Genomic DNA, 19,934 nt, shown 5'->3' with positions numbered 1-19,934 from the left:
TCCTTTAATTTTAGCCAATATGTTCACATACAGAATTTTTTTTTACAGTTAATTTTTTTCACAAATCTCCCATAACTTGTTTAAACCTTTAGATTTTTCCTATCTCACTCAAAACAATTCTTTAACCCTTTAATCTAGGCAAAAAAAAAAAAAAAAAAAAAAAAAATCCACATTCCCATGACTTCTTATCTTTTACCAAAAACATGTTTCACTTTTTTTTTTTTTTGACACAGAGTTTCACTCTTGTTGCCCAGGCTGGAGTGCAATAGTGCGATCTCGGCTCACCGCAACTTCCACCTCCCAGATTCAAACAATTCTCCTGCCTCAGCCTCCCGAGTAGCTGGGATTACAGGCATGCACCACCACGCCCAGCTAATTTTGTATTTTTAGTAGAGACGGGGTTTCTCCATGTTGAGGCTGGTCTCGAACTCCTGACCTCAGGTGATCTGCCCGCCTTGGCCTCCCAAAGTGCTGGGATTACAGGCGTGAGCCACCGCACCCGGCCACATTTCACTTTTTCTACACACCTTGCATGTATAACTTTTTTTTAGTAGTCCCAAATATATGTTACACTGTTAACTCTTAGCAACTTTTACTTTTGGTGAAAACCTTGATAAGCTCAGATTTTTTTTTTTAGACGGAGTCTTGCTCTGTCTCCAGGCTGGAGTGCAGTGGCCCGATCTCGGCTCACTGTAACCTCAGCCTCCCGGGTTCAAGTGATTCTCCTGCCACAGCCTCCTGAGTAGCGCCACCATGCCTAGCTAATTTTTGTGTTTTTAGTAGAGACAGGGTTTTACCACATTGGCCAGGATGGTCTTGATCTCTTGACCTCGTGATCCACCTGTCTCGGACTCCCAAAGTGCTGGGATTACAGGCATGAGCCACTGCGCTTGGTTGAGTTCAGAATTTTAATTATGTGCTAGGTGTGGAGCCTGTGACAGTAGACAGAAGTGCAGATAAGGTCTGACTCTTTTTGTTGTCTAACTTCATGTGTCCCAGGCCTTATCTAGCTGTAAAGGAGGAAAGCTGTACAGTTAAGAGTCCTAATGGCATTTTATGAAGCATTTAGGAGACCCAGCAACCTTTAAATTATACATTTCTTGCATAAATTCCCTTTTTTAAAGCAATCAGTCATTTTACTTTAGGACAAGTATTTACCATACAACATCCTTTCTTATACAAAATTTCTTCTTTTTTTTTTTTTTTTGAGACAGAGTCTTGCCCTATCGCCCAGGCTGGAGTGCAGTGGCCCAAGCTTGGCTCACTACAACCTCCACCTCCCGGATTGAAATGGTTCTCCTGTCTCAGCCTCCTGAGTAGCTGAGATTACAGGTGCCTGACACCACTCCCGGCTCATTTTTGTATTTTTAGTAGAGATAGGGTTTTGCCATGTTGGCCAGGCTAGTCTAAAACTCCTGACCTCAAGTAATCCACCCTCCTCGACCTCCCAAAATGCTGGGATTATGAGTGTGAGCCACTGCACCCAGCCTTAAAATCTCTTTTCTTTATAACCTTCTTTGCATAGCTAGGGGGCATGGCTAATTCCACATATCCCAGTCTTTATCTAGAATCTAATGCTCCAAAGTAGGTAAATTGAACAATTTTCAAAAGACAAAGAAGCACTTTATGACCTTAAAGCATTTAGTAAACTTAATATCTGACTTGCATAATTTAGACCAAATGCTTACTTTTTTTTTTTTTGTTTTTTGAGAGAGTCTTGCTCTGTCACCCAGGGTGGAGTACAGTGGCGCGATCTCGGCTCACTGAAACCTCTGCCTTCCAGGTTCAAGCAATTCTCCTCCCTCAGCCTCCTGAGTAGCTGGGATTACAGGCGCCTGCCACCATGCCCAGCTAATTTTTGTATTTTTAGTAGAGACGGGGTATCACCATGTTGGTCAGGCTGGTCTTGAACTCCTGACCTCAGCTGATTCACCTGCCTCGGCCTCCTAAAGTGCTGAAATTATAGGTGTGAACCACTGTGCCCAGCTGATATTTTTATTTTATCAATAATCTTTAAAACTCTCTTATTTCCCAAAGATTATTTAAGTCACATGAACTAAAAGACATTACACTTTTTACTTTTCTGACAAAATATTTGATTTAAGCTCTTATTATTTTAAAATCAATTAGTTAAGTTCTTTCATATATAAACATCACACACATAATACATATAAATACATAGACAGAAGATAAAGGACTCATCCCCTAAGCTGGGAATTGAACCCTGAACCCAGCCTGCCATTGTGAAAAGAGAAAACATGGCCACATAGTTAGAAGGTCAAGCTCCCAAGGACATACAAGACAAGAAGGAAACCTCATCCATTTTTTGGGGGGACCTGCAGCAACCTTTGTAACTGACCAGTTTGCTGGGCCATCTTGAAAAGCAGACTTGCAGGTATCCTAAAAGCCTATGTTCTATCCTAATGTACCTCTCGTTATGACAACGATACAGAAAGACACACAAAGCACACTAGGTTCACTACAGCTTAAGACTAGCTTCACAAATCTTTTTTTCTGATTAATTAAAACTTTGCAGGAGATAGGCCAGGTGCGGTGGCTCATGCCTGTAATCCCAGCACTTTGGGAGGCCAAGGTGGGCAGATCACCTGAGGTCAGGGCTTCGAGACCTGCCTGGCCAACATGGTGAAAGCCTGTTTCTACTAAACGTACAAAAATTAGCCTGGAGTGGAGGCACACGCCTGTAATCATAGCTACTCTGGAGGCTGAGACAGGAGAATTGCTTGAACCCAGGAAGTGGAGGTTGCAGTAAGCCAAGATTGCACCACTGCACTCCGGCCTGGGTGACAGAGCGAGACTCTGTCTCAAAATAAAAAAACAAACAAAAAACCATTTTTTTTTTGACATAGTCTCCCTCTGTCGCCCAGGCTGGAGTGCAGCCGTGCGATCTCTGCTCACTGCAACCTCTGCCTCCCGGGTTCAAGAGATTCTCCTGCCTCAGTCTCCCAAGTAGCTGGACTACAGGTACGTGCCACTGGGCCCGACTAATTTTTGTATTTTTAGTAGAGACGGAGTTTTGCCACATTGGCCAGGCTGGTCTCGAACTCCTGACCTCAGGGGATCGGCCCGCCTTGGCCTCCCAAAGTGCTGGGATTACAGGTGTGAGCCACTGTGTCTGGCCTACAAACAAAAAACTCTACAGGCTGGGCGCAGTGGCTCACACCTGTAATCCCAGCACTTTGGGAGGCCAAGGCAGGTGGATCACCTGAGGTCAGGTGTTCGAGACCAGCCTGGCCAACATGGCGAAACCTTATCTCTACTAAAAATACAAAAAATTAGCCAGGCATGGTGGTGAGCACCTGTAATCTCAGATACTCCGGAGGCTGAGGCAGGAGAATCGCTTGGACCCGGGAGGCGGAGGTTGCAGTGAGCCAAGATTGCGCCATTGCATTCCAGCCTGGGCAACAAGAGTGAAACTCTGTCTAAAAAAACCCAAAAGAAAACCCCAGAAAAACAACTTTACAGGAGATAAACAGTGATTTTTGTACCATTATTCAACCAGTTTGCACAGAGAGAGAAAGAGGAAAGCATTGCCTGAGGTCGAATGGGGAAGGCGAGACATTCAGTGAGGCCAGAAAAAGACCTACCCATTGCAGTGACACTGAAAAGTTCAGGTGGCCACTTGTTGGTTGTGAAGGGATCTTTTCCAGCAGTCTCATCAGCTTTCAGGAAGCTCCTTTTAGGAAGGAAAAAGCTCCCCATGTCCCATGATCCTGTACATGCCTAATCCTATCACCCACAGCCATCAACAAAGAGTGCAAGACAGATTAATCCAAAGAGAAGAGCAGTTAACATCCCATAGGGCCAAACCTGTTCTTAGCTGAAAGGGACTTTACCGAGAGGGACTTTACTGAGAGGGGCTTCTAACTCCCTAAATCTTAGAAGGGATTCTAAACTTCCTAAATTGGGCCTCTAACCCAAGGTCGGTCAAGCACCCTTGCCTTTTATTATTATTATTTATTATTATTATTATTATTTTTGAGACAGAGTCTTGCCCTGTCGCCCAGGCTGGAGTGCAGTGGTGTGATCTTGGCTCACCGCAACCTCCACCTCCTGGGTTCAAGTGATTCTCCTGCCTTAATCTCCCGAGTAGCTGGGGTTACAGGCATGTGCCACCAACACCCAGCTCATTTTTTTTTGTATTTTTAGTACAGATGCGGTTTTGCCATGTTGGCCAGACTGGTCTTGAACCCCTGACCTCAAATGATCCGCTAGCCGTGGCCTCCCAAAGTGCTGGGATTACAGGCGTGAGCCGCCACGCCTGGCCATTTAATGACATTTTTATTTTGAGCAAAGACATTTTTGTAACTACACTATCCTTCCAATTACCTTGTTATCATATAGAATCAAATTAGGCACTATCATTTCTTCACCCTGGTTCAAATAATATTTTGTTTATTTATTTATTTGTTTGTTTATTTTAGAGACAGTCTTGCCATGTTGCCCAGGCTGGTCTCCAACTTCTAGACCCAAGCAATCCGCCTGCCTTGGCCTCCCAAAGTGTCGGGATTAAAGGTGTGAGCCACCACACTCAGCCAAGGTTCAAAGAATATTTTATCAATCTTATATTTGACTGGTGTTCTTATATCTGACTGGTGTTCACTGATTAAGATTTAGGTGATGGGTTTCTTTGTTTGAGATGGAGTCTCGCTCTGTTGCCAGGCTGGAGTGCAGTGGCAAGATCTCGGCTCACTGCAACCTCCACCTTCTAGTTCAAGCGATTCTCCTGCCTCAGTCCCCCGAGTAGCTCGGACTACAGATGCCCACCACCACGCTCGGTTAATTTTTGTATTTTTAGTAGAGACAGGGTTTCACCATGTTGGCTAGAATGGTCTCAATTTCTTGACTTCGTAATCCGCCCGCCTCAGCCTCCCAAAGTGCTGGGATTACAGGTATGAGCCACCGCGCCTGGCCGGGAGTTTCTTTATTCCATTTCAGCAGGGCCAGAGATGTCCATGAAGGCCTTGGTGTGTGACAGAACAGACGGTTGTCTAAGGGCTGCACTGAGGCACAGTGAATGCAAGTTCTTCCCATCTCTGAGTCAAGGGTTTTCCGGGAAACAGTAGGGGATAACAACTTTCACAAATTTATACAATTATATACACGGAATTTATACGATTATGTACATATATAATTATGTACATATTTGATTATGTACACTGAGAAGATTAAGCCAACTCTTTCAAACTCATGGAGTTTACTTCTTGAAATTGAAAGGCCTCAGAGATAAGCCTCAGAACCAAGTTCCCTCTCTTGACTCTTCCCAGCCTTTCTGTCTCTTTGTTCCTCTTTCTTTCCCAGGAACTCTCTCTGGAATTTCCTTATTTGACTAACAAAGCTTCTTTCCAAAATAAATGCAATTATTTTAAGACCCCTCTCTCTAGGAACCTCATCAGATAGCCAGGAACGATCAACCACCCGAGAAGAGACTGGGAGTCATCATCATACCCAGATAGACTTTCCATCTATTTTTATTTTATTATGTAAATTTTAAATTATTACTAAAAAAAATTTTTTTTTTTGAGACAGAGTCTTGCTCTGTTGCCCAGGCTAGAGTGTGCGATCTTGGCTCACTGCAACCTTCGCCTCCTGGGTTCAAGCTATTCTCCTGCCTCAGCCTCCCAAGTAGCTGGGATTACAGGCGCCTGCCACCGTGCCCGGCTCATTTTTGTATTTTTAGTAGAGACGGGGGTTTCACCATCTTGGCCAGGCTGGTCTCGAACTCCTGACCTTGTGATCCACCCGCCTCGGCCTCTCAAAGTGCTGGGATTACAGCCGTGAGCCACCGCTCCCAGCCAAAAAAAAATTTTTTTGAGACAGTAGCTCACTCTGTCAACCAGTGTGGAGTACAGTAGCAAGATTACAGCTCACTGCAGCCTCTACCTCCCAGGGTCAAGCAATCCTCCTACCTCAGCCTCCACCACTTCAGCCTCCAGAGTAGCTGGGACTACAGCTGTGTGCCTGGCTTTTGTGTTTGTGTGTGTGTATGTGTGTGTGTGTGTGTGTAGACACAGGGTTTTGCCATGTTGCCCAGGCTGGTCTCGAACTACTGGGCTGAAAGGGCCTTCCTACCTCAGGTGAGCCACCGTATGCAGCCTTCAACTATTCTTCTTCTTCTTTTTTTTTTTTTTGAGACAGAGTCTCCCTCTGTCACCCAGGTTGGAGTGCAGTGGCTTGATCTTGGCTCACTGAAACCTCCGACTCCCAGGTTCAAGCGATTATCCTGCCTCAGCCTCCCCAGTAGCTGGGATTACAGGCACTTGCATCCACACTGGCTAATTTTTGTATTTTTAGTAGAGACAAGGTTTCCCCATGTTGGCCAGGCGGGTCTCAAACTCCTGACCTCAGGTGATCTGTCCGCCTCGGCCTCTGAAAGTGCTGGGATTGCAGGGGTGAGCCACCAAACCAGGTGGAGCTTTTAACTATTCTTCTGACAGCAGCCCTGAGAGATTGCCTGGAAGACTTTATCTGCATAATAAGACAACATTGATGGCCTGGGCGGTGGCTCATGTGTGTGTGTAATCCCAGCACTTTGGGAGACCGAGGCAGGTGGATCACCTGAGGTCAGGAGTTCGAGACCAGCCTGACCAACATGGTGAAACCCCATCTCTACTAAAAATACAAACATTAGCCGGGCGTTGTGGTGCGCATCTGTAGTCCTAGCTACTGGGGAGGCTGAGAGAGAAGAATTGCTTGAACCCGGGAGGTGGAGGTTGCAGTGAGCTGAGATCATGCCACTGCACTCCAGCCTGGGTGACAGAGTGAGACTCTGTCTCAAAAAAAAAAGAACACTTGTTCACAGTGATAGTCCACCCCCTCCACCTTCCTGCCACCTTCCCCAGTGCTCAAAGGAACTTTGTCCCCAGCAATTGTTCTTTGGCTCATTCATTTCCTCTGGAAATCATTTACTCCTACAACCCCTGTCTCCCTTTCCCCATGGAGAAGAATATAAGCAGCCAGTCCTCATTGGGTTACTGGGTAATCATAGTCTTGTGATTTTCTTCTATGCACATTAAGTAAATTTCGTATGCCTTTTTCTCCTGTGTATCTGCATTTCATCAGTTTATATTCTGCAAACCTTCAGTGGGCAGAGAGGAAGCTTTCCCTCTGCCCCCAGTGTGGCAATAGCCCTGACTGGGGCAATGCTGCTGCCTTGCTTTTGACACCCCTCACACACCCCCGCATCCCCCTTTCTGCTCTGTGGAACGCCTCCAGCCCCTGCTGAGGCTGGCTTGCCCATGGCAGAATGTCACCTCAGGTTGGGGGACTTTCAAAATGCACCCTAGACAGCTCTCCTGGGAGCCCACGTCTGGAACGTAGAGCTGAGCGTCTCTGGCTGACGTTGGAGGATGGGCAGGCTGCCCATGATGCAGCCCCTTTCCTGCTCTGGCACAGCCTTGACCTTTAAATTTCTCATTCTTTTTTCTTCTTCCACTAAACTCTAAGAGATAAGTTTGTCTCTCCCGTTGTTCCCCTAAGAGCACCTCTCACTGGACTGGGGTGAGGAGAAAGTGCCTTTGCTCTGCAGTTCCTGCAGGGGGCGCTTGGCACCTCACTTTGGAACCTGAGAACTTGTTTCGTTGAAGGCCTTTGAGCTTCGGATGAAATGAAGACAGAAAGGACTTCCATGTTCACATCCTGTTACACTCTCCAGCATAAATACGATCATTTTCATTTTACAGAAGGCTCAGAAAGGCAAGTCTGTGGTGGAAGTGGTTGAGCTGAAATCTGAGCTCAGGTCTGCTTGATCCTGTAGGTTACAGGTGAGACAGAAATGATATGCCCTGTTATACCCAGGGTGGCCACATCTGAGACTCTAAGACAAATAAAAAATTACCACCATAGTGGAAAGATTAAATTCCCATGTACAACCAAATCAAAGTCTTCATATACAGTTAGAATAAAACACAAATTTCAGAAGAATGACCCATATACATTTCAGTTTATTAGTGAGTGAAGATGTGTTTTAGAAACTGGTTATATAAATAAAAAAACCAGCATCGAAGGGCTCTAAGATTAGCCAGGAGGCGTAATAGTATCCTAATTTAAGAGTTACTTGAAGATATTTTCTAAGATTGCTGTTTCTGTTGAGATATAAAATGGCTCTTAGCCTAGGATGTTAATAAATTCAAGGTAAAGTGAGTAGGCAGAGTTAGAGTAAAAGGTGGCCTTCCTCTCATTGTGCTTGGATTCTGGTGGTTCCTGTGTAGAAATTCATTTGCTGAGGACTTATTACGTACCAGGCACTTTGCTAGGTACTGGGGAAAGGAAGATGAACATGATGTGGTTCCTTTCTTTAAGGAGCTCAGCTGGTGAGGAAAAAGCTGCAATCCCTGTTACATGTACAATGACAGAGGAAAGCTTGGGGACTTGGGGGATGCAGGGGTGGACACTTCAGAATGGCCCTAACCAAGGCTGAAGGGTAAGGGGTGGCTTTTCAAGGAGATGACACTAATCTGGGTCCTGAGAAATGCATAGAAATCATCCAAGCAAAGAGAGACCTTGGCTTGCATTCTTCCTTGTGTTGTGCTGGGCCCCCAAACGGGCAAACTGGGAAGGCACAGTCACCGAGAGACCGAAGAAAAGACCTGAACACAGTGCATAAGACATAGAGTTTAGGCCGGGCATGGTGGCTCATGCCTGTAATCCCAGCACTTTGGGAGGCTGAGAGGGGCAGATCACCTGAGATCGGGAGTTTGAGACCAGCCTGATCAACATGGAGAAACCCGGTCTCTACTAAAAATACAATATTAGCTGGGCATGGTGGTGCACGCCTGTAATCCCAGCTACTCAGGGGGCTGAGGTAGGAGAATCACTTGAACCTAGGAGGCAGAGGTTGCAGTGAGCCAAGATTGTGCCATTGCACTCCAGCCTGGGCAACAATAGTCAAACTCCATCTAAAAAAAAAGACATAGAGTTTATTCAGGGAACTTATGTATGGAGTGTCCAAGAGTGGGAGGCTGGACAGGAGTCCCACTGCCCTTTGTGGAAAGAATACAGGTTAGTAGGAACTCCCACACAGCAACCTCTACTTAGCAACCTCCACCTAGTTTAAAACAAAGGCCATTGGTTTATTTTTTTTTCTTTTTTTGAGAAGGAGTCTTACTCTGTCTCATAGGCTGGAGCACAGTGGTGCCATCTTGGCTCACTGTAACCTCTGCCTCCTGGGTTCAAGTGATTCTTATGCCTCAGCCTCCCGAGTAGCATGGTGGGCACGTGCCACCATGCCCGGCTAATTTTTGTATGTTTTTTAGTAGAGATGGGGTTTCACCATGTTGGCAAGGCTGGTCTCGAACTCCTGACCTCAAGTGATCCGCCTGCCTCGGCCTCCCAAAGTGCTGGGATTACAGCCGTAAGCCACTGTGCCCGGCCTAGGCCACTGGCTTCTTGTATGACTTGTGTTCCAAGGAACGAGGCCAGGGTCCAGGTGTTCTTCATGCCCCCATCTGTGTCCCTGCTCTGAGCCTTCACACCTTCATAAGTACGGCGTAAACATCCAGGTTGGCCTTTTCCAGAGTCCATAGCTCAGAACAGTGAACAAACATTCACCCAAGAACATAGGGTCGGCCATGTATGGCAGCTCATGCCTGTAATCTTAGCACTTTGGGAGGCTGAGGCAGGAGGATCATTTGAGCCCAGCAGCTCAAGACCAGCCTGGGCAACACAGTGAGACCCCTGTCTAAAAAAAAAAAAAAAAAAAAGTCCTGGTACAGTGGCTCACACATGTAATCCCAGCACTTTGGGAAGCTGAGGCAGGCAGATTACCTGAGCTCTGGTCTCATTCGAGACTAGCCTGGGCAACATGGTGAAACCCAGTCTCTACCAAAAATACAAAAATTAGCCAGATGCGGTGCTGTGCACCTGTAGTACTGGCTACACAGGAGGCTGAGGCAGGAGAATCACTTGAGCCTGGGAGGTGGAGGTTGCAGTGAGCTGAGATTGCACCATTGCACTCCAGCCTGGGTGACAGAGTGAGACTTTGTCTCAAAAAAACAAAGAAAGAGAACATGGGGTCATTCTCAGGGTATGCTTGAATTATTGTTATCTGGCAAGACATCCCCACCATATACCCTGAAGGATTTTTTTTTTTTTTTTTTTTTTTGAGATGGAGTCTTGTTCTGTTGCCCAGGCTGGAGTGCAGTGGCGCGATCTTGGCTCACTGCAAGCTCCACCTCCCGGGTTCACGCCATCCTCCTGCCTCAGCCTCCGGAGTAGCTGGGACCACAGGCGCCCGCCACCACTCTTGGCTAATTTTTTTGTATTTTTAGTAGAGACGGGGTTTCACCGTGTTAGCCAGGATGGTCTCGATCTCCTGACCTCGTGATCCGCCTGCCTTGGCCTCCCAAAGTGCTGGGATTACAGGCATGAGCCACCGTGCCCGGCCTACCCTGAAGGATTTTAAACAGATCAATGAAATGATCAGATTTGCATTTTAGAACTACTTACCTGGGCAGCATTGAAAAAGGGCATCTCTGAAGGCTGAAAAAACAGGAGATTAACATAATAATCTTTGCAAGAAATGTTGAAGAACTGAACCAAGGCAGTGGCAGCATGGATGGAAGGGAAAGGATAGTTAAGGTAGAATCAATAGGTCTTTGTAGTGGATTAAAAAAAGAGAATTAGGCAAGTTAGGATTAAGTTTGGCTGTTCATGATGGAAATCCCAAAGTAAAAGTGGCTTAAACAAGAAAGAAGTCTATTTCCTCCTTATGTAAATGTTGGCAGGCCAAAGCGAATACGGCAGCTCCACAATCATCAAAGATTCTATCTTTTTATTGTCATGATTAACACCTTATGGTCCAGAATTGCTATTGCAGTTCCAGTCATCACATCTGCATTTTAGCCAGTAGGAAAAAGAAAAGGAGAGAAAAAAGGATTTCCTAAAAATTTGCAAAGACCATTTCTGTTTATCTCCAGTTGGCCAGACCTTAGATACATAGCTATACCTTGCTACAAAGGATGCTGGGAAATATAGTCTTTTCAGGGTGGCAGTTTCTTCCCTTAAAGATTGGGAGTTTTATCATTATGGAAGAAAGGAAAAGCAAATATTGGAGGACAAGGGGCAATTAGCAGTCTTTGCCAGTGGATTTGAGGTTTGGTCTGGCAGCCTATGTTTAAAATGAGTGCCATGAATGATTCTGAAATGTATCTAGGATTAAGAACTACCACAAAGACAATGGAGAGCCACTGAGTATTTTGGAATGGATGAATGAATAAATAAATATCACTTTTAAAAAAAAAGAGACAAAGACTGCCAGGCGCGGTGGCTCACGCCTGTAATCCCAGCACTTTGGGGCGCCGAGGCGGGTGGATCACGAGGTCAGGAGATCGAGACCATCTTGGCTAACACGGTAAAACCCCGTCTCTACTAAAAATATAAACAAAAATTAGCCAGGTGTGGTGGTAGGTGCCTGTAGTCCCAGCTACTCTGGAGGCTGAGGCAGGAGAATGGCGTGAACCCGGGAGGCGGAGCTTGCAGTGAGCCAAGATCGTGCCACTGCACTCCAGCCTGGGCAACAGAACAAGACTCCATCTCAAAAAAAAAAAAAAAAAAAAAAAGACAAGTATTCTTGTTCATTCAGAATATATGGTTTTTACGTTTGTTTGTTTTGTTTTGTTTTATTGTTGTTGTTGTTTTGAGACAGGTTTTTCTGTCACCTGGGCTGGAGTGCAGTGGCACAATCAGAGCTCACTGCAGCCTTGATCTCCTGAGCTCAAATAGTCCTCGCACCTCAGCCTCCCAAGTAGCTGGGACTACAGGCATGAGCCACCGTGTCTGGTCGAGGTCTCACTATGTTGCCCAGGCTGGTCTTAAACTCCTGGACTCAAGCGATCTTTCTACCTTGACCTCCCAAAGTGGTAGGATTACAGGTGTGAGCCACCATGCCTGACCAGAACATATGTTTTTAAAAGGAGGAATCAGAGGTTGAGAGACATGTTAGGAAACAACTGTGAAAGTATTCAAATAAGGCTAGGTGAGCTGGCTCATGCCTATAATCCTAGCACTTAGGGAAGCTGAGATGGGAGGATTACTTGAGTCCAGGATTTCAAGACCAACCTGGCCAACATAGGAGACCCTATCTCTTCAGGAAAAAAAAAAAAAAAAAAAAATTAGCCAGGCATGGTGGCACATGCCTGGGTCCTAGCTACTTGGGAGGCTGAGATGGGAGGATCGCTTGTGCCTGGGGAGTTGAGGCTGCAATGAGCTGTGATCATGCCACTGCACTCTAGCCTTTGTGACAGAGCAAGACCCTGTCAAAAAAAAAATAATAATTAAAATATGATAGAATAAGAACTGAAGCCTAAGACAACAGAAAAGAACAATTTAAAAAATGATTGCAGGGCCAGGCATGGTGGCTCACACCTGTAATCCCAGCACTTTGGGAGGCTGAGGTGGGCAGATCACCTGAAGTCAAGAGTTTGAGACCAGCCTGGCCAACATGGTGAAACCCTGTCTCTACTAAAACTACAAAAATTAGCCTGACCTGGTGGTGCACACCTGTAATCCCAGCTACTCGGGAGGCTGAGATAGAAGAATTGGTTGACCCCAGGAGGCAGAGGTTGCAGTCAGCCAAGATTGCACCACTGCACTCCAGCCTGTGAACAGAGCGAGACTTTGCCTCAAAAAAAAAAAAAAAAAAAAAAAAAAGATTGCAAATGGAAGCAAAGATGCATGAGGATTAAGACACTGCAATCTTCAATGCTTGAACAACTAAAATAGGAGAAGCAGCATGTTTATGAAAGGAAAGGGGACACTTGCTGTTAGAGAATGTTGAGCCAAGGATGAAAGGGGACTATTCAGAGAGAAACATCCAGGAGGCAGGTGGTGACGTGGAGCTGGAAATTCCAATAAGAAGCTGGCATAGGTTTTGGGCTGTCCTTAGAGAGGTGACAGGAGAAAGCATGAGAAGAGATACATGAATATATCACGTGGACAATGGAAGCAAGTGAAGACCTGTATATGTAATTAATACTTGCTTTTTAAAATTTTTTTAATTTTAAATTTTTATTTATTCTTTTTAAATAGATATGGGGTTTTGCCATGTTGCCCAGGCTGGTTTTTAACTCCTAGGCTCAAGCAATCTGCCCGCCTTAGCCTCCCAAGTGTTGGGATTACAGGCGTGAGCCACTGCACCCAGCCAATACTTGAATTGAGTTTGGGGTGGTACAGGAAGAGCTGGGAAGAACTGGAGTGAGCCACTGGCTTCAGGGGGGACGCTCAGGTTTTAGTGAGGAATGAGGTCCATCTGCAGACTCCTCTTCAGACTGCCACTCATGCTCAGGGGTCAGATCCTCCCTCCACTTGGGGTTTCTCACATAATCAATCAAATGGGAAACCGGAGAATTGCTTGGAAAATATCCCCATCTGTGTCTCTGCTCTGAGCCTCCTGTTACTGGTAAAATGGCATGCAGGGAAAAGGATCAATTCTTTCTGTTGACTGGCTTAGAGTGGTCCTGCTATGAGTCAAGGGGAAAGGTGTGAGGGTATTTACCAAGATATCTTCCTGGGAGCCCTCTGATGTTACAGTCACCTGGCCTTTCTGTAAATAGCCTTTTTTAAACTATTTCTCTCAGCCTATAGGACTTGCCCATTAAGTCAGGGCAAGTATAAAGTAGAATTGTAAAAATAAATGCAAATCATATTTTCCAGCCTCTACTTGCTTTGAGGATCCAGATTTAAAATAATACCGGCTGGGTGTGGTGGCTCATGCCTGTAATCCTAGCACTTTGGGAGGCCGAAGTGGATAGATCACCTGAAGTCGGGAGTTCAAGACCAGCCTGGCCAACATGGTGAAACCCTGTCTCTACTAAAAATACAAAAATTAGCTGGGTGTAGTGGCGCATGCCTGTAATCCCAGCTACTCGGGAGCCTGAGGAAGCAGAATCGCTTGGATCTGGGAGGTGGAGGTTGCAGTGAGCCGAGATCATGCCACTGCACTCCAGCCTGCATGACATCTCAAAAATAAATAAAAATAATACCAATACATTCTTTATCTATTAGAGATGACAAGGCTGGGTACGGTGGCTCACATCTATAATTCTAGCACTTTGGGTGGCCAAAAGAGGTGGATCTCTTGAGCCCAGGAGTTCAAGACAAGCCAGAGAAATACAGAGACCCCTGTCTCTACAAAAAATACAAAAATTTGCCAGGTATGGTGGTATATGTCTGTAGTTCTAGCTACTTGGGAGGCTGAGGAGGGAGGATCACTTGAACCTGGGAGGTGGAGGTTGCAGTAAGCCAAGATCGTGTCACTGCACTCCAACCTGGCTGACAGAGTGAGACGCTGTTTCAAAAATAAAACAAATAGACAAACAACAACAAAAAGAAATAACAAAATGTTCTTAACCTACCATACCTTTATGCTTCTAGTTCTTTTGAGACTGAATTCTTTATAGAGACACATGATTGCTAAAACCAGTGTTTGGGTATCCTGTAATTCCCCAGATCTCTGGGTTTGGTCGATACAGAATAACACCGTTCAATATGGCAGCCACTAGCCAGTGGTTACTGAGTACTTGAAATGCGGCTGCTCTGACTTGAGATATGTTGTAAATGGAGAACACACAGAACTGTAGATCTCAAAGACTTAATAAGTGTAGTAGACAGACTCTAAAATGACTCTCAATAATTTCTGCCTTCTGGTATTCACACCTCTGTGGAATCTCCTTCCCCTGAGTGTGGGCAGGAACAGTGATTTGCTTCTAATCAGTAGAATATAACAAAGATGATGGGATGCCACTTTCATGATTATGTTACATATGATTGTAGCTTCCATCTTGTTAGAAAAGTTTCTCGTTTTAAAAAAAAATTTTTAAAAATGTTTACATTTTATTTTTATTTATTTTTGTTTTGTTTTGAGATGGAGTCTCATTCTGTCACCCGGGCTGGAGTGCAGTGGTGCGAGCTTGGCTCACTGCAACCTCCACCTCCTGAGTTCTAGTGATTCTTCTGCCTCAGCCTCCCGAGTAGCTGGGATTACAAGCGCCCACCACTATGCCCAGCTAATTTTTTGTATTTCTAGTAGAGATGGGGTTTCACCATGTTGGCCAGGTTGGTCTCGAACTCCTTACCTCGTGATTCACCCCGAACTCCTGACCTCCTGATTCGCCCCCCTCTCGGCCTCCCAAAGTGCTGGTGTGAGCCACTGTGCCTAGCCTTTTTTTTTTTTTTTTTTGAGACAGGGTCTTACTCTGTCCCCAAGACTGGAGTACAGTAGCATGATCTCAGTTCATTGCAACCTCTGCCTCCTGGGTTGAAGCGATCGTCCCATCTCAGCCCCCACAGTAGCTGAGACTACAGGCATGTGCCACCATGCCTGCCTAATTTTTTTTTTTTTTTGAGACACAGTTTTACTCTTGTTGCCCAGGATGGAGTGCAATGGCATGATCTCAGCTCACCACAACCTCCGCCTCCTGGGTTCAAGCGATTCTCCTGACTCAGCCTCCTGAGTAGCTGGGATTACAGGCATGCACCACCACGCCCAGGTAATTTTATATTTTTAGTAGAGACAGGGTTTCTCCATGTTGGTCAGGCAGGTCTTGAGCTCCCAACCTTAGGTGGTCCGCCCACCTGGGCCTCCCAAAGTGCTGGGATTACAGGCATGAACCACCCCGCCCGGCCAATGCCTGGCTAATTTTTGTGTTTTTTTGTAGAGACAAGGTTTCATCATGTTGCCCAGGCTGGCCTTGAACTCCTGGACTAAAGTGATCTACCCCCTCTTCGCCTCCCAAAGTGCTGGGATTACAGGCGTGAGCCACTGTACCCAGTAGAGACTCTATTTTTATTTTTATTTTTTTTGAGACGGAGTCTCTCTCTCTTGCCAGGCTGGAGTGCAGTGGTGCAGTCTTGGCTCACTGCAACCTCCGCCTCCCGAGTTCAAATGATTCTCCTGTCTCAGCCTCCTGAGTAGCTGGGACTACAGGCATGCGCCACCATGCCCAGCTAATTTTTGTATTTTTAGTAGAGACAGGGTTTCACCATGTTGGCCAGGATGGTCTTGATCTCTTGACCTTGTGATATGCCCACCTCAGCCTCCCAAAGTGTTGGGTTTGCAGGCGTGAGCCACTGCGCCTGGCCAAAAAACACTTTAAAGGCAGGGTCTATTTTGCCCAAGCTGGTCTTGAACTCCTAGGCTCACATAATTTTCCCACCTCGGTATCTCAAAGTGCTAAGATTGCAGGCATGAACCACCATGGCTGGCCCAAATTCTTACCAGTCTTTTTTTTTTTTGGAACAGAGTCTCACTTGGTCACCCAGGCTGGAGTGCTGTAGTGCAATCACAGCTCACTGTAGCCTTGAATTCCTGGGCTCAATCAATCATCCCACCTCAGCCTCCTGAGTACCTGTGACTACAGGAGTGTGCCAATGTGCCCACTTTTTAAATACTTTGTAGAAACAAACTCTTCTTATGTTATCCAGGCTGGTCTCAAACTGCTGGGCTCAAGTGATCTTCCCACCATGGCCTTCCAAAGTGTTGGGATTACAGGTGTGAGCCACCGTGCCCAATGCAGACTCTATTGATTTATCCCTTGGTGGCTTCGATGAGCTAATTCACCATATAGAAAGGCCTACATGGAGGAGAACTGAGAGTGGCTTCCAGCTGACAGTCACCAGGGAAACTGAATCCTGCCGATAACCATACAAACTTGGAAGTGGATCCTTCCCTAGTCAAGCCTCAGATGAGACCTCAGCCCTTGATTGCAGCCTTTTGAGAGAGACTCTTACACAGAGGACTTTGCTAAGCTCTATCCTGATTCCTGACCCACAGAAACTGTGAGATAAGCTGCTAAGTTTGTATTAATTTATTATATGCTGCAATAGCTAACTAATGTTGTATGAAAAAAGAATGTAAACTATCTCATCAATAATTAATATTGATGACTTGTTGAAATATTTTTAATATTTGAGTTAAATACAATATTTTATCAGACTTAATTTTATCTATTTCTTTTTACTTTTTTATGTGGCTACTAGAAAATTTAAAATTTACTTATTTATTTATTTTTGAGACGGAGTCTTGCTCTGTTGCCCAGGCTGGAGTGCAATGGCACCATCTTGGCTCACTGCAACCTCCACCATCTGGGTTCAAGCGATTCTCCTGTCTCAGCCTCCTGAGTAGCTGGATTACAGGCACCCACCACCAAGCCTGGCTAATTTTTTTGTTTTTAATATTTTTTTGTAGAGACAGGGTTTCACCATGTTGCCCAGGCTGGTCTGTAACTCCTGAGCTCAGGTGATTTGCCCACCTCGGCCTCCCAAAGTGGTGGGATTACAGGCATGAGGCACGGTGCTCAGCTGAAAATCTAAAATGTAAAATCTTTGGTTTGCATTGTATTTCTATTGGCAATACTGGTATAGATCTCCAAGGAGACAAGAATTTCATGTAGCTTATATAGCCCAACATACTAAAGGGAGTTGGCAATCACATCCTTAACATCACCCTCTCACTTACTAGGGCATGCTATGCAAACAGAAAACACTCTACCACTTCTGGAAAAGAATGTTTCACTCTTTTTTAAGTTGGGTGAAGCTGCTGTATAATTTTTTTGCCCAAAGGTGAAATCTGCAGTCTTCTTACTTTTGAATACTGCCTTCAAGGTTTAATTGTTTCAAATTAACAGCAGGTGGCAGATGCAATTAAAGGGAAAAACACAATCGCAAATTAAGCATGATATTTTGAATTTCCTTATTTGCTATGGCAGCCACACATTCAGGGAATAAATGCTAATTATCTTGAATTATTTGTTTATGCATTGTCATATGTTTGCCTTTTACTGATTAATGCTCTACAACTTACGTTAAATCCTTTGTGGCTAATTAATAAAGCTGTAGTGGCATGACTAGTGACTCTGAACTCTAGAGGACTCTTTTACACAGGACCCCATTACCCCAGTCCCATGGGAATTGCTGCTGTCCAGCAATTGATGCTAATGTAGGTTGCTACAACCCTCCAGTGTGTTAGGACAGAAAAAAGTGTAGAGAATAACTTTAACGGAGATATGTGGGTGCTCAGGGAAGGGTAACTAGTTGTTGCACCTTTAAATTTAAACCAGTATTTTAAAATATTTGTACCTTTATTTATGTATTTATTTATTTATTTATTTATCTTTTTGAGATGGAGTCTCACTCTATCACCCAGGCTGGAGTGCAGTGACACAATCTCAGCTCACTGCAACCTCTGCCTTCTGGGTTCAAGCGATTCTCCTGCCTCAGCCTTTGGAGTAGCTGGGATTATAGGTGCACACCACCAAGCCTGGCTAATTTTTGTATTTTTAGTAGAGACAGCGTTTCACCATGTTGGCTAGGCTGGTCTGGAACTCCTGATCTCAGGTGATCTGCCCACCTTGGCCTCCGAAAGTGCTGGGATTACAGGCGTGAGCCACCATGCCTCGCCTGTATCTTTCTTTAGAGGAGAGTTTGAGAAGTTTAGAGAAGAGTGAGGAACTTCCAGCAGCAACGCCACTTAATATCTTCTCTATTGTCTCAAGCAATTTAGCCAGCAAAACAAAACAAATAACAAAACAATACTGTTTGATATTACTGCATCCAAGTACTTTCCCAAGTGTGTATCAAACATTCCTTCACACCACATATAGAATTCTCAAGAAAGAAGAATTTTAAAGAAAATATTGTCTTCATCTTATTTATAGTGGTGCTTTTAGGCCCCTTTGGAGATTGGCACACTGAGCACTGTTTGGCAGTCCTCACCCTTAATTTGACTCTGGACAGTCAGACGTGCAAGATCCTCACTCAGATGAATCTCTCATGAACACATTTCTTTTCTTTTTTTTGAGATGGAGTTTTGCTCTTGTTGCCCAGGCTGGAGTGCAATGGTGCAATCTCGGCTCACTGCAACCTTCACTTCTCAGGTTAAGGCAATTCTCCTGCCTCAGCCTTCCAAGTAGCTGGGATTACAGGCATGAGCCAATGTACCTGGCTAATTTTGTATTTTTAGTAGAGATGGGGTTTCACCATGTTGGCCAGGCTGGTCTCGAACTCCTGACCTCAGGTGATCCACCTGCCTCAGCCTCCCAAAGTGCTAGGATTACAGGCGTGAGCCACTGTGCCCGGCCACATGTTTCTTTTTATTTACTTATTTTTATCCTTTTCTTTTTTCCCTCCCAGCTAATGGATTTCAAACTTTTTTTTCTTTTCTATTTTTTTTTTTTTTGAGACGGAGTCTCGCTCTGTTGCCCAGGCTGGAGTGCAGTGGCGCAATCTCAGCTCACTGCAAGCTCCGCCTCCTGGGTTCACGCCATTCTCCTGCCTCAGCCTCTGGAGTAGCTGGGACTACAGGCGCCCACCACCAAACCTGGCTAATTTTTTGTATTTTTAGTAGAAACAGGGTTTCACTGTGTTAGCCAGGATGGGCTTGATCTCCTGACCTCGTGATCCGCCCGCCTCAGCCTCCCAAAGTGCTGGGATTACAGGCATGAGCCACCGTGCCCGGCCTTTCTTTTCTATTTTAATATTAGGTTCAGGGGATAGGTGGGCAGGTTTGTTACTTGGGTAAATTGCTTGTTGCTGAGGATTGGCGTACAAGTTATCCTGTCACCAAGGTAGTGAGCATATTAACCCATAGGTAGCCTTCCAACCCCCACCCCTCCTCCTCCTCCTCCCTCAAGCCATCTCCAGTGTCCACTAACATGGGTTTTTGTTTTGTTTTGTTTTTTGAGACAGAGTCTCGGTCTGTTGCTCAGGCTGGAGTGCAGTTGTCCAATCATGGCTCACTGCAGCCTTGACCTCCTGGGCGCCAGTGATCCTCCTACATCAGCCTGTCAAGCAGCTGGGACTACAAGCACACAGGCACATTCCCCAACACTCGGCTAATTTTTTTTTTTTTTTTTTGAGACGGAGTCTTGCTCTGTTGCCCAGGCTGGAGTGCAGTGGTGCGATCTCGGCTCACTGCAACCTCC

This window comes from Pongo abelii, chromosome 5 (genome assembly GCF_028885655.2).
Source record: "Pongo abelii isolate AG06213 chromosome 5, NHGRI_mPonAbe1-v2.0_pri, whole genome shotgun sequence".
Lineage (NCBI taxonomy): Eukaryota > Metazoa > Chordata > Mammalia > Primates > Hominidae > Pongo > Pongo abelii.
This window is presented reverse-complemented; position numbering follows the sequence as displayed.